General features: G+C 41.2%; 1 long non-coding RNA gene across 6 annotated transcripts in view; it reads right to left on the reverse strand.

Moving 5' to 3' along the window:
- LOC112064641 (uncharacterized) overlaps window positions 1-12,529 on the reverse strand; it is a 35,290-nt gene that overhangs the window by 13,945 nt on the left and 8,816 nt on the right. The window contains exon 5 of one of the 6 annotated variants that reach the window (XR_003681442.2): window positions 9,290-9,401. The exons of the other annotated variants lie outside the window; for them this stretch is intronic. This is a non-coding gene — a long non-coding RNA (uncharacterized lncRNA). Of the gene's footprint in view, window positions 1-9,289; window positions 9,402-12,529 lie in introns of those variants that run through there. 6 annotated transcript variants of the gene reach the window in all.

Consider the following 12,529-nt stretch of genomic DNA (forward strand, 5'->3'; position numbering starts at 1 on the left):
GGGGTGGGGGGGGTGGAGGTGGGGGGGGTGCAGGGGGAGGTGGGGGTGGAGGTGGTGGAGGTGGTGGCGGAGATGGAGGTGGTGGAGGTGGAGGTGGTAGTGGTGGAGGTGCAGGTGGTGGAGGTGGTGGAGGTGGTGGAGGTGCAGGTGGAGGTGGGGGTGGAGGTGGAGGAGGTGGAGGTGGCGGTGGACATGGCGGTGGACGTGGTGGAGGTGTAGGTGGTGTAGGTGGTTGAAGTGGAGGTGGAGGTGGAGGTGGTGGAGGTGGAGGTGGTGGAGAGACAGGTGGTAGAGCAAGTGGTCGTAGTGGAAGCAGCGGTGGTGTTGGTGTTAGGAAGTTTGGTGTCATGCCAGCTATTCATAAGGGCACTCGGGAGAAGTGCAGAAAATTTTTGATATTAGTCTTATTACTAATTTGAGGCCAGATTTGGAAATGCCTTGAATGCCATGCAGAAGTGGGGGTCTTTATCCTTTAATCAGTGGCAGGTATTGATCATTTTTTCAGCAAGCAATTTATAAGCTGAAAGTCATATTTTTAAAATGATAATAATAAACTCGGCTGGAAAGTTGATGAAAGAACTAAATGAAGGCAGAAAATCTATCTGCAGAGTTTGGGGGAGGGAGGAATACCTGAATTTAAAAGAGATGACTTTGAACCAGGAGCCAGAATCCTCAAATACTTTTTTTTTTTAATTTTTGGCCACTCCCTGAGGCATCTGGGATCTTAATTCCCCAACCAGGAACCGAACCTGCGGTCCCTGCATTGGAAGCGCAGAGTCTTAACCACTCGACCGCCAAGGAAATTCCTCAAATAGTATTTTTGACCACAATGCTGAGCAGTTCCTGAGGGAAACTGTACAGAGGACCAGGCCCAGCAAAAGCATGTCTTTAATACTACGGAGTCTTGACTCCTAACGAATGACATCTCTTGCTTGAAGCCAGATGGACGGATTGTGTGGAGAACTGTGTCTAAATGGAGGCAGGACTAGAACATAGACCAAAAGGTGCCAAGAAGTCTCAGAATTCTTAAGCCTCCTCAGCCTACCCTCGTCATGGTGAGTGCGGTGAGAGGAGTCTAAGAGGGGCAGCTCAGAGAGGTTAGAGCAAGCATCTGCAAGTGCAAGAGGGCCCAGAGTATCTCTTGAAACAGGCTTAACACATGCCCTCCTGCTACAATTTCATCCCTGGCGACCAGGTCATGCTACCCATCATGGACAGAAGTTGGGGAGAGAAGGGCTTCCAGCCGCACCTGAAATAGTCAAAGCATAGGTGATCTAAATGCTGATTATGACTCTAGAAATAATAAATGCTGGAGAGGGTGTGGAGAAAAGGGAACCCTCTTGCACTGCTGGTGGGAATGTAAATTGATACAGCCACTATGGAGAACAGTATGGAGGTTCCTTAAAAAACTACAAATAGATCTACCATACGACCCCGCAATCCCACTACTGGGCATATACCCTGAGAAAACCATAATTCAAAAAGAGTCATGTACCAAAATGTTCATTGCAGCTCTATTTACAATAGCCAGGACATGGAAGCAACCTAAGTGTCCATCAACAGATGAATGGATAAAGAAGATGTGGCACATATATACAATGGAATATTACTCAGCCATAAAAAGAAATGAAACTGAGTTATTTGTAATGAGGTAGATAGACCTGGAGTCTGTCATACAGAGTGAAGTAAGTCAGAAGGAGAAAAACAAATACCGTATGCTAACACATATATATGGAATCTAAGAAAAAAAAATGTCATGAAGAGATTAGTGGTAGGACAGGAATAAAACACAGACCTACTAGAGCATGGACTTGAGGACATGGGGAGGGGGAAGGGTAAGCTGTGACGAAGTGAGAGAGTGGCAGGGACATATATGCACTACCAAATGTAAATTAGATAGCTAGTGGGAAGCTGCCGCATAGCACAGGGAGATCACCTCTGTGCTTTGTGACCACGAGAGGGGTGGGATAGGGACGGTGGGAGGGAGGGAGACACAAGAGGGAAGAGATATGGGAACATATGTATATGTATAACTGATTCACTTTGTTGTAAAGGAGAAACTAACACACTATTGTAAAACAGTTATACTCCAATAAAGATGTTAAAAAAAATGCTGATTATGGTGGTGGATATGGGAGCAGAAAAGAAGGACTTGATAAGAGATCACAATGACTGAAAGAATGGAACCATCAAAAATAACAGTTTTGAGCCAAAATCACGTGCCAAAGAACTATGGGGCGCAGAAAGAGATGCTTGCTCTGAGTAGACAATTATTCCTCCCTTTTTTTAATGCATCACAGTATAGCAAAGCTCACCAAACTTAAACGAAACTTCAAATTCCTGCTGCACCATCTTGAAGGCTTCAACAAAGGCTAGTAATTCAATATGCAAGTTTCTCTACAGGTTTATGTCTTTTTTAATTTGGGGAGATTTTTTAAAGGGAGTGTACATATAAGATACTCATACTTCTTATTATGAGGTTGGACAGAAAATGATAATGGTTTCTTAATAAAAAAATAATAGTTTCTATTTCTTGAGTACTGATTTTGTTCCAAGCATTATGCTAAGTGCTTTATACACACGACAGCAATAATGCTCACAATAGCACTGCAAAAGCTATTGTTCTCATTTTGCTGATGAGGAAATTTAGGCACTGAGAAGTTAAAAATGGTAAGAAATTCGTCCCAAGACGCATGGCTGGTAAATGGCCAATTCATGCTGCAAACCTAGATCTGACTTCAACATGTCTTATCTAGAGTTACAAAATGGTGTTCATATTGCCTCTGATTTCATTTTTCTAGTATCTATCAAACCTACAAGTTTTGCTCAGGTGGTCACTACAAAATTAAAAGGTGTTCTTTTAACTAGGTCGCAACTCACTGGTTATTTAACTAAATTACTAATCAATCAGTTTAGTCAATACTCTTTCTTTCTTTCTTTCTTTCCTTATTTATTAAAGCATGAAATCGACCATGTGCCAAGCTTATCAATCTGCGGGAGAAACTGAAAATAGAGACTTTCCTTCCATGTCCTCAGTTCATCATCCATGGAGAGACACACTTTGAGAAATAAGGTACAGCATTCCAAACCGATGCAGAATATCACTACAGAGCATACCAATTAGACCCTTATTATAGTACAGAATTCTATTCTGGAGTCACCAGTTTGAGTCCAGTTTGGAGAAAGGCTACACCTAGTATGCAAAATGACAGCAATGATTGGGATGATAATCTAATGTAAACCCTACCACCAATTCTTGCAAAGAGACTAAGGCAGTAACTTTTTTTTTCTCATCTATATTTAAACTGTGTTTCTTTTTATCTTTTGACCCCCTTCATCCATTTCTCTCATCCTCCACCCCCCAACCTCTTGACAACCACCAATCTGTTCTTTGTACCTATGAGTAATAACTTTAAAAAAAAATTAAAACTATAGTAAGTCAACAATACTTCAGTTAAAAAATAAATAAACGTTGTAAAGGATGAATACAAGAATACATGTAAAAAATTAAACTTCAATTGATACAAACCAAAGACAATAACTGAAACAGTTTTTCAGAATCAATCAGACAAAATAGCTATTTTTCATTGCATCATTCAGGTACTTCCTTTCCCAAATAGTTATTTGGGCCTGAAAAACCCAAGTAATTAATTATCTCCTTTGCTTTAGCAGCAAAGATCTAGAATGATAAAAATATTTCTGACTGAGATTTTAGAAAGTAAAGTTAGAAGGGAAAAGTCACAGACCTGAGTCACCTCAGCCCGCACGGGAGCATTAATTCAGTAAATCCTCAAGTACAGGAGAGGTCGCTGACTGCCTTCTCCACTGACGCGAGCACGTATGTAGCAGCTGCACAAACAATTCATAATAACAAGCTCCCTTCCAAACAGGAACAATGCAGGAAAAGGTAACCTTCTTGGTGAGAGTTGTCTCTTGCTCAAAGTCGTTCAAAACCAAGGATAGTTTAGATCTAGGGATGACATTTCTTGGAATATTCCTCAAAGGGAGCCGGTTATGCTCCCAGCCACGCTTTGGGCCCAAAGTTGCTATTTCCTCATGAAAATTTGTCACTTTTATCTGGTCGCTGCCACCCACGCCATGCTCTATGATCTCAAGAAATGAAAGTCACTTCCCTAAATCAATCACCAAAAGGGATTTTAGACCTAAGTGATGCTAAACTTAGAGAAAGGGAGAGAAAAAGGATAGTGACTTCTTAACAACCTTCAATATTTTTCTCTCCTGTTTTATCTTAAAATCACACCTTTTCGATATTGGGGATGAATGTAGAACCCTTGGGAAGCCGTTTCATAAACGCTCAGGCTTCTGGCATTGAAAACAGAGTTAGAGTGATGAGGTAAAGCCCTTGCTTGGGAATGCAATGACTTAGAGGTAAGCTCAACAGCTCACATCTGCTGAATCTCAACCCAAATAATACTTGAAAATCTTGTGTCATCTTAAGTCACCAGGAGAATGTATCTTGTGATATTGCTCCATTTAATAGGGGATCTATCATTATTCAGAAGCATCAGGGACTTAAGCTCACATCTCACTGTAATAGGTTCCAATGCAGCCCTCAAATTAGTCACACAGAGAAATACACTGTGAATTGAAATACAACCATTTTCTGCATGTTCAGTAGAACACAGAAGCTGTTTTGTTTCACAAGTATAACATGATGATTTTTATGGGGGAAGTGAAGAATAATTTATCCAGTGGGGGAGGAATGTAATTAGCTTGAATAGAGAGTATTGGAATTGGGCCAGGACAATAGCCAAGTTACTGAAAAAAACATCCCATTTCGGACACCAAAAATTAAACTAGTGTCCCCGTGTAGAAGCTTGCATTCTCGTGGTTATATTCTCTCTCTCTCAAAGTAGAAAATATGCAATAAGGGACTAAAGGACTACATCAGAAATAACATTTGCAGGGGATCCACTGCATGCTAGACACTGTGCTAAACGTTCTTAGTCTTCATGATTCCTCTGTGCCAGTCTGCACAGGCAGGCTCCCTCCACACCCCCAAAAATGCCTGTCCCTTGGCCCCCTCTTCAGCCTACAAGTGATCCCCAGTGGCGCAATGCTCTTTCAGAAAAACAGACCTGGAAAGAAAGAGGCCTGAGCAGATTGGAAATAGGCTGCGGCTGTGGAGCAGGAAATTCCAAGGTCCCTGGCACCCGGTTGATGGCTTAACAGGCAGCATGGGTGCATAGAACACAGGGTCCGGGGGAGTGTGCCCCTTGAACTGCACACTCCTCAATGTGATGCCCAGAGCCAAGAACAGGGATTTCCAAAATGTGGAACCTGGTGCAGATCCCCATGTACCTTTCCACCTCCTGCCTTGGTCTAAGGCTAGTGCTACCAACCTGGGTCTAACTCAAACCTTATGCTCTTAACCACTAGGCAAACAGATTCATAGAATACTGGGTTCAAAAAATTGCTACCTGAAGGAGTGATTGCATGAGACCGGGGACCTGTCCTCTTGAAGTTTAGTAGAAAAAGACTTGTATTTTATCTATGGAACAAAATTGAAAAGATGTTGGGCTAAAGGAGCAAAAGAGCTCTGATCATCACCAGTTTTCATACCTGTGACATTTGGTTAGACTTGCCTTGAGGTGCCCCGATGGCTTAGCTGTCAGGAAAGTCACTGGTGTCCCAGAGCATGGGCTCCAGCCTGGGGCCTCGCCACCACAGCTCAGGACTCAGCGTTCTACCCATCTCAAACAGCCCAGAGGCAGTACTGGGTTATGTTGCTTAACCCTGTTGTCTACTTTTCGGGGTGGATCAAGAAGAAAATAAAGGAACTGAAAGTCTGTCTAATCAGCATCAAAAACTGTCTCAGCAGGGCCTCCTGGTAACAGGTTAAGGTGTTGTTCATTTGTATTGTGTTCAAATAAAATAACCCCTAAGTGTAAGGGAAGTAGAAATTTAGATTCTTTATTAGCCTTTCTACAACACAAGAAAAGGGATTTTGTCTTTTTTTGTTGAGGTATAGTTGATGTACAATGTTGTATTAGTTTCAGGTGTACAGCAAAGTGATTCATATATATAAATATAAATATAAATATATATAAATATATATATAAAAAAATATATATGTATTCTTTTTCAGATTCCTTTCCCATACAGGTTATTACAAAATATTGAGGACAGTTCCCTGTGCCATACAGTAGGTCCTTGTTGTTTACCTATTTTATATATAGTAGTGTGTATATGTTACTCCCAAATTCCTAATTTATCCCTCCCCCACACTGAAAAAGGATTTTTTAAAAAATAATGTTTTCTTTTATGATTACAAAAAAATGACATGCTCTTGGAGAATAATTTTTAAAATGTGGAAATGTACAATGAAAAGTCAATCATAGGGGCTTCCCTGGTGGCGCAGTGGTTGCGCGTCCGCCTGCCGATGCAGGGGAACCGGGTTCGCGCCCCGGTCTGGGAGGATCCCACAAGCCGCGGAGCGGCTGGGCCCGTGAGCCATGGCCGCCGGGAAGATCCCACATGCTGCAGAGTGGCTGGGCCCATGAGCCATGGCCGCTGAGCCTGCACGTCCGGAACCTGTGCTCCATAACGGGAGAGGCCACAACAGTGAGGCCCGCGTACCACCAAAAAAAAAAAAAAAAAAAAAAAAAAAAAGTCAATCATATTCCCACCGATCAAGGCAATGACCATTAGCATTTTATTGCACTTTCACATTCTAAAATCATTACCAGTTACTTAATTACAGCTTCTCTTTTCATCTAACATTTAAATAAGCGTTCTCCCATATTACTAAGAGTCTTTGGATACATTATTTTAATAGTTACATTGTATCCCATTGTGTAGATTTACTTAGGGTTAACAATTTACTTCATTAACTCATTGTTCCCATGTTGTTTTCAGGCTTTGTTTTTCCTGTTGTTTGTTTTTGCTTTTATTTTCGTTTTGATGAATAATATTGTATTTATTTCCTTATTTTGCCTTTAATATAATATTATGTGTGAATCTATAGAATATATAAACACATAAAATATATTTGAGCAAGTAGGATAACTGGGTCAAAGGGGCAGACTATTATTAAGGTTCTGCTAAATTGCTTTCTAAAACCAGGGATCCAGTTTAAACACCAGATTCTTATTCCACCTCTCCCATCAGCATGGAGCACTACAATTTGTTTGAATATTTGACGACTGATAAGTAACCATGGCATCTCATTATTGTAATCTGTATTTATAAGGAAAACAATTTAAATGAATGGAGTTATGCCACTTTTACCATTAAAATGTATCAAAAGATCATTTTATCTGATTGTCAAAAATATTTCCTGACTTCCAATCAACGATAAAGTCATGAAAAATATCTCTGAATCTACTTTGTTCTTAAACATTTTATTTTATCTATTGCTATTCTTAAAATCAGAGTTGTAAATGTCCTTGGCCTGGTCTACAGAAAGGGCAGACTTTGGGGTGCATGTCTAAAAACTTAAAATGAGTTTAAATGATTCCATTTCATTCCTGAAAACTCTAGTCTATTCCCCCCCAAATTCAACTTCTTAAGAATCATAGTGGCCTCTAGCATTAGCTGGAATTATTGCTTCTTATCTTTGAAGCTTATTATGAACTTTCATTTTTATTATACTTCCCATTCTCCAAAGTATTGCATGCCATGTGATTATTTTTCAAATCTCAAACAGAAGTTTTTGGTGGCATCGATGAGGATTATGCCTTACCATTCAAGCTAACTGTATTTAAAAACAAGCACACAAAAAAGCACAAGGAAACAGGTATGAGGATTACCAGCTTGAAGGGAGACTCACTTGCTAGAAAAGCATCCACACACTAACTTCAGCAGGATGTGGGACTTTTGCCACTGACTTTTTTCTATTCATGGTCTCACTTGTGAACAGCAGAAGCGAACGGAGCTGGTTGGTGGTCTGCGCTTGTCCAGTCAATGCTGGGAAACTGTCAGGATTACAATGCTCCTTTGTTGGCTGGCTTGGCAGCGATGCCAAGAGCTGAATGGGCCACAGAGACTGAACTAGTTATGACGACTGCTGGGTCCTCCCAAATGACCAGAGGGCCTCCCCACCTCATTGCCCAGCCACCCTGGGATGACTGCATGGACGTGGAGATATCCCAATTCCTCCTACCAATATGCTGCACCAAGATGGCCAATGGAGAATGCTGACTTCCTGATGATCAATCTAATTCAGTAGGGGTACCAAGCTCACTGGAAACTTGCAAAAAGAATGCAGATAAACGAGACAGAAAGTAAATCCTGAAATTGCTATACTGTAATGATGTGCTAATCTCTCCCACTGAAATTGCACAGGGATTTTTGGAGATGGAGAGTAAAGGATTAAAAAATAAACTCAGAAGAAAAGAGAAAAAGAAGCTCCCCTATGATGATATTCATGGAAAAAATCTGCTCTGACCAATTTAGGTCATAAGGATTTTTATGTTTGTTTTTTGACAAATCACATGTCCCAGAGCCCCAGCTTTCAGATTTAGATGCAGCCCCCAATAACAGAGAGAAGGAAACTGAAGATTATGAAGCAGGTAGGACCAAAAGATTACTAAACAAAAGATGACTTGTTTTCTAACAGCTTTCTGCTAACCCAGACCCCCTGGTTTTGTTTAAGAAGTCCACTGCCTTTGAAAATACACAGGGTCTTTTCAATAGCAAAAGATCAAATGATGTTAATCAGGCAGTGAGGCCTAACCCTTTAATGCAGCTGTCTCTTTACATTATAAACATCCCAGCTATACAAGCTGGAACAATTTTTATCTTAGCCTGTCTTTCCTTCTTCTTCTTCCTCTCTCTTTAAATTTTTGGTTTCGCCAATCTTTCTTCTACCTCCTTTCTAACCCCCATCAAGGAACAATTTGTTGTGCCTTAGAACAAAGGAAGACAAGAAGATGGGGCAGTGAGTACATCCATCTCCCCATTTTCAACTCCATGTCCTCCACACTTGAGTTGGTCATTGTAGACCACGTTCTAGTAGAAAAGCCACATCCACAGGGCACTGCATATAGCTCAGGGTTCTCCCTGCTCAACATCTCTGCTCCTGCTTAGCTATTGGTTTGGCCTGATGGGTTCAGTTCCACTTACCACAGTTATGGATACATTTACAGATATGATCAGCAGCTTTTTTTTTTTTGGATACAATCTTTGCTTCAGAAAGATAATAATCATATTCTGCATTCTGTAGCATGTTTAGCTGAAAGAAGAATTGACTGGGGTAGAGAGAAGGATGTATGACAGTTGTCTTCAGATATTTGACCTACCACCCTGTTGACATAGGATTGGACTTCTACAGGAATACACAACCATCACAGCAGTGATTCTTCAGTGGGAGTGGTGGTGGTGAGGAGAGACAGGTAGGGACGTCTTCAGTTTACCTCTCTGCTGAGATGCTAACGCGTCTGCAATAGAATGCCATTGTTATCCTGAGAGTTTGACCTATTTCTTAGGAGGGTTAGGATGGAAAAAATTCAGATGGACCAAACTGGACTATAAATTTTGCCAAATCAGTTGAACTATATGTCATTCTCTTATTTTTTTACTCCTAAAGCCCAACAGGGCCTGACATGTAGCAGATGCTCAAAAATGCTTTTCGAAGTATTATTTTATTGATGAATTAAAACAAAACTTCAGGGAAGCAAATTTCACCTTAATATAAGTGGAATGATCTAATAAGAAGCACTGTCCAATGTGGGCTATGACAGACAGTGAGCTCTCCATCTTTGGAGGAGTTCAAACATAAACTGTGGATACTGTTATGTAAGCTGGGGGATTGACCCGGTTTATGAGGCGAAAACAGTGGCAGCCCATTAGCCCCTGGCCAAGGAAAAGCTCCAACACTTTCTACTTCATGACCATGAACAGATTCATTTTTTGAAGGGTATACAAAGATGCATCCTGTGGGCTTCCCTGGTGGCGCAGTGGTTGGGAGTCCGCCTGCCGATGCAGGGGACACGGGTTCGTGCCCCAGTCCGGGAAGATCCCACGTGCCGCGGAGCGGCTGGGCCCGTGAGCCATGGCCGCTGAGCCTGCGCGTCCGGAGCCTGTGCTCCGCAACGGGAGAGGCCACAACAGTGAGAGGCCCGCGTACCGAAAAAAAAAAAGAATACTACTTGTACCTTTGAAACTCTCTGTGGATATGGTCTTCTTCACTAGAGCACCATTCGAATGCTGATACATATTAGTCTAGAACTGTGGTTGATAGGTCCTAAAAACCCAGTTCCTTCTTCCTACAGAACCAAAGGCTTCTAAACCCATCTCTTTGTCACACTAATTTGGGACCCAAATTTCCAAATTAACTTAAGAATGGCCCACAAGAGAAGTTCAACACTTCTTGAAACATTGGAAGTCTTTTAAGATTTTTCCCTTCCCTTCTCTTGTTCTTCCTTTTCCTCCTCCTTCCTCTTCTTTTTCTTCTCCTCCTTCTTCTTTTAATTCTGAATGAAGTGTATCACCTCAGGAAATGTGGTACCTTGATAATCTCTTTGATATCCATGCATCCCACATTGATTTACACTGAACAACTGTGGTCCATTAAAAAGTGGAAGCCTCGTACCCAACCATAAGATTTGCTGTGATGATCTTTTGGTGAAGAGCGCCACCTCTCAACAGCAAACCAACGTGGCCTTTCTGTGGGCCAGAGTCGGAGGAACCGTCCGCCAGGAGAGTGAATCAGGGATTGCCAGCATTTTCTCCTTTCACAGCATTCAATTACCTTTTGGACCAACAATGGTAAAGTACCTGAGATTGTACCTCATGACTGTTTTAGCGAGAGTGTCTCTGGGCTCTAAAATTATTATTCACCATCTGTGAATTCACTTTTAAAAGACAGTAATTCTTAATCTATTTCTCAGTCTGCACCATTCTTTAAAATCTTGGATTTTCTACTGAATAAAACAAGTCTCCAGACTTTATTCAGATTAAGAATTATTCCTTAGCATTTTAGGTATCTCACAGGTCTTCTAGGCTCCTCTTGTTACAGGTGCAGAAGGTGAGGTCCGGAGTAGACCAGTGATGGCATATACGTCCCCTGTTGACCCCGCACCTGTTGACTACTACCCTCAGGCCCTCCCCTTTGGGCCACATTCCCCTGTCTTGGGTTCCCAGAATTTTGCAGTTTAGAGGGTAACTGGAAAGACTGGGACTGTATTGGAACTAATTGTGATATCTTAGGTCATATGCATTTTATCTTTATAACTTTATCATGTTCTGTTTGTGCTAATAAAGTACACATCTCTCTATTCACAACACATAAAAAAACCACAGATGTTGATTCTAAATTGAATTATATTCATCACTGCCTATGCCTCTAAAATCATTCATGTAAAATTTTTGAAAAAAGCATTTTAGGTTCTTCTTCCTTTCTCAGGAGTTTTAGGTGATTTAAAATATATACCTGCATGTATTATTTGATGTTAATACAGCTTTTCCTAAATAGCATGCTTGACGTTTAACAGAGATTTTTGGAGCTAGTGCATTCTGAGTGCCAATGGAGGGAAACTTACCTTATAATATATGACTTACTATAAAGGGGCGTTGCTACTGCCGAAGAAAGCAAGGAGCAAAGGATGAGAACTCTGGGTTCAAGTCCAGTGTCTGACACTTAGCAGCTCTGTGAATTAACCCCCAAAAAACTCTCCTGGTGGAGGCATGTGTGTTGCTCGCAGGGACAGGGGGGTGGAGGGGAAGGAGTGGTAAGAAAATCTATGCTGCCTTTCTCATTGAATTGTTGTTAGTATCGAGGTCAATAATATAGTTGAAAGTTCTTTGAAACTTATAAATCAAAGTTAGGTTAGTATTATAATGGCCAGAGCATTTGCTTGCTGCCATGTAGCATGTGAAGTGGAAGTCATATGTTTAAAGGCTAAAATCTGGGCTCTTTGATCTGCCAGTTTGGATGGAATCCTAACTTCACTACTTCCTAGCTGTGTGCCCTCTGGTGAGTTACTAAACCTGCCTAAGCCTGACATCCTGACGGAATGTAAATTGGTGCTGCCACTATGGAGAACGTATGGAGGTTCCTTAAAAAACTAAAAATAGAGCTACCAGGTGATCCTGCAATCCCACTCCTAGGCATATATCTGGGGAAAATTTTAATTCGAAAACGTAGGGAATTCCCTCGTAGTCCCGTGGTCAGGACCAGGCACTTTCACTGCGGAGGGCCCAGGTTCAATCCCTGAAAAGATACATGCACCATAATGTTCATAGCAGCACTACTTACAACAGCCAAGACATGGAAGCAACCTAAATGTCCATGGACAGAGGAATGGATAAAGAAGATGCAATATATATATATATATATAAAATGGGATACTACTCAGCCATAAAAAAAGAACGAAATAATGCCACCTGCAGCAACATGGATGGGCCTAGAGATTACCATACTAAGTGAAGTAAGTCAGAAAGAGAAAGACAAATACTATATGATATCATTTATATGTGAAATATAAAATATGACACAAAGGAACTTATTTACAAAACAGAAACAGACTCAGACATAGAAAACAAACTTACGGTTACCAAAGGGGAA

This window comes from Physeter macrocephalus, chromosome 10, assembly GCF_002837175.3.
Source record: "Physeter macrocephalus isolate SW-GA chromosome 10, ASM283717v5, whole genome shotgun sequence".
NCBI lineage: Eukaryota > Metazoa > Chordata > Mammalia > Artiodactyla > Physeteridae > Physeter > Physeter macrocephalus.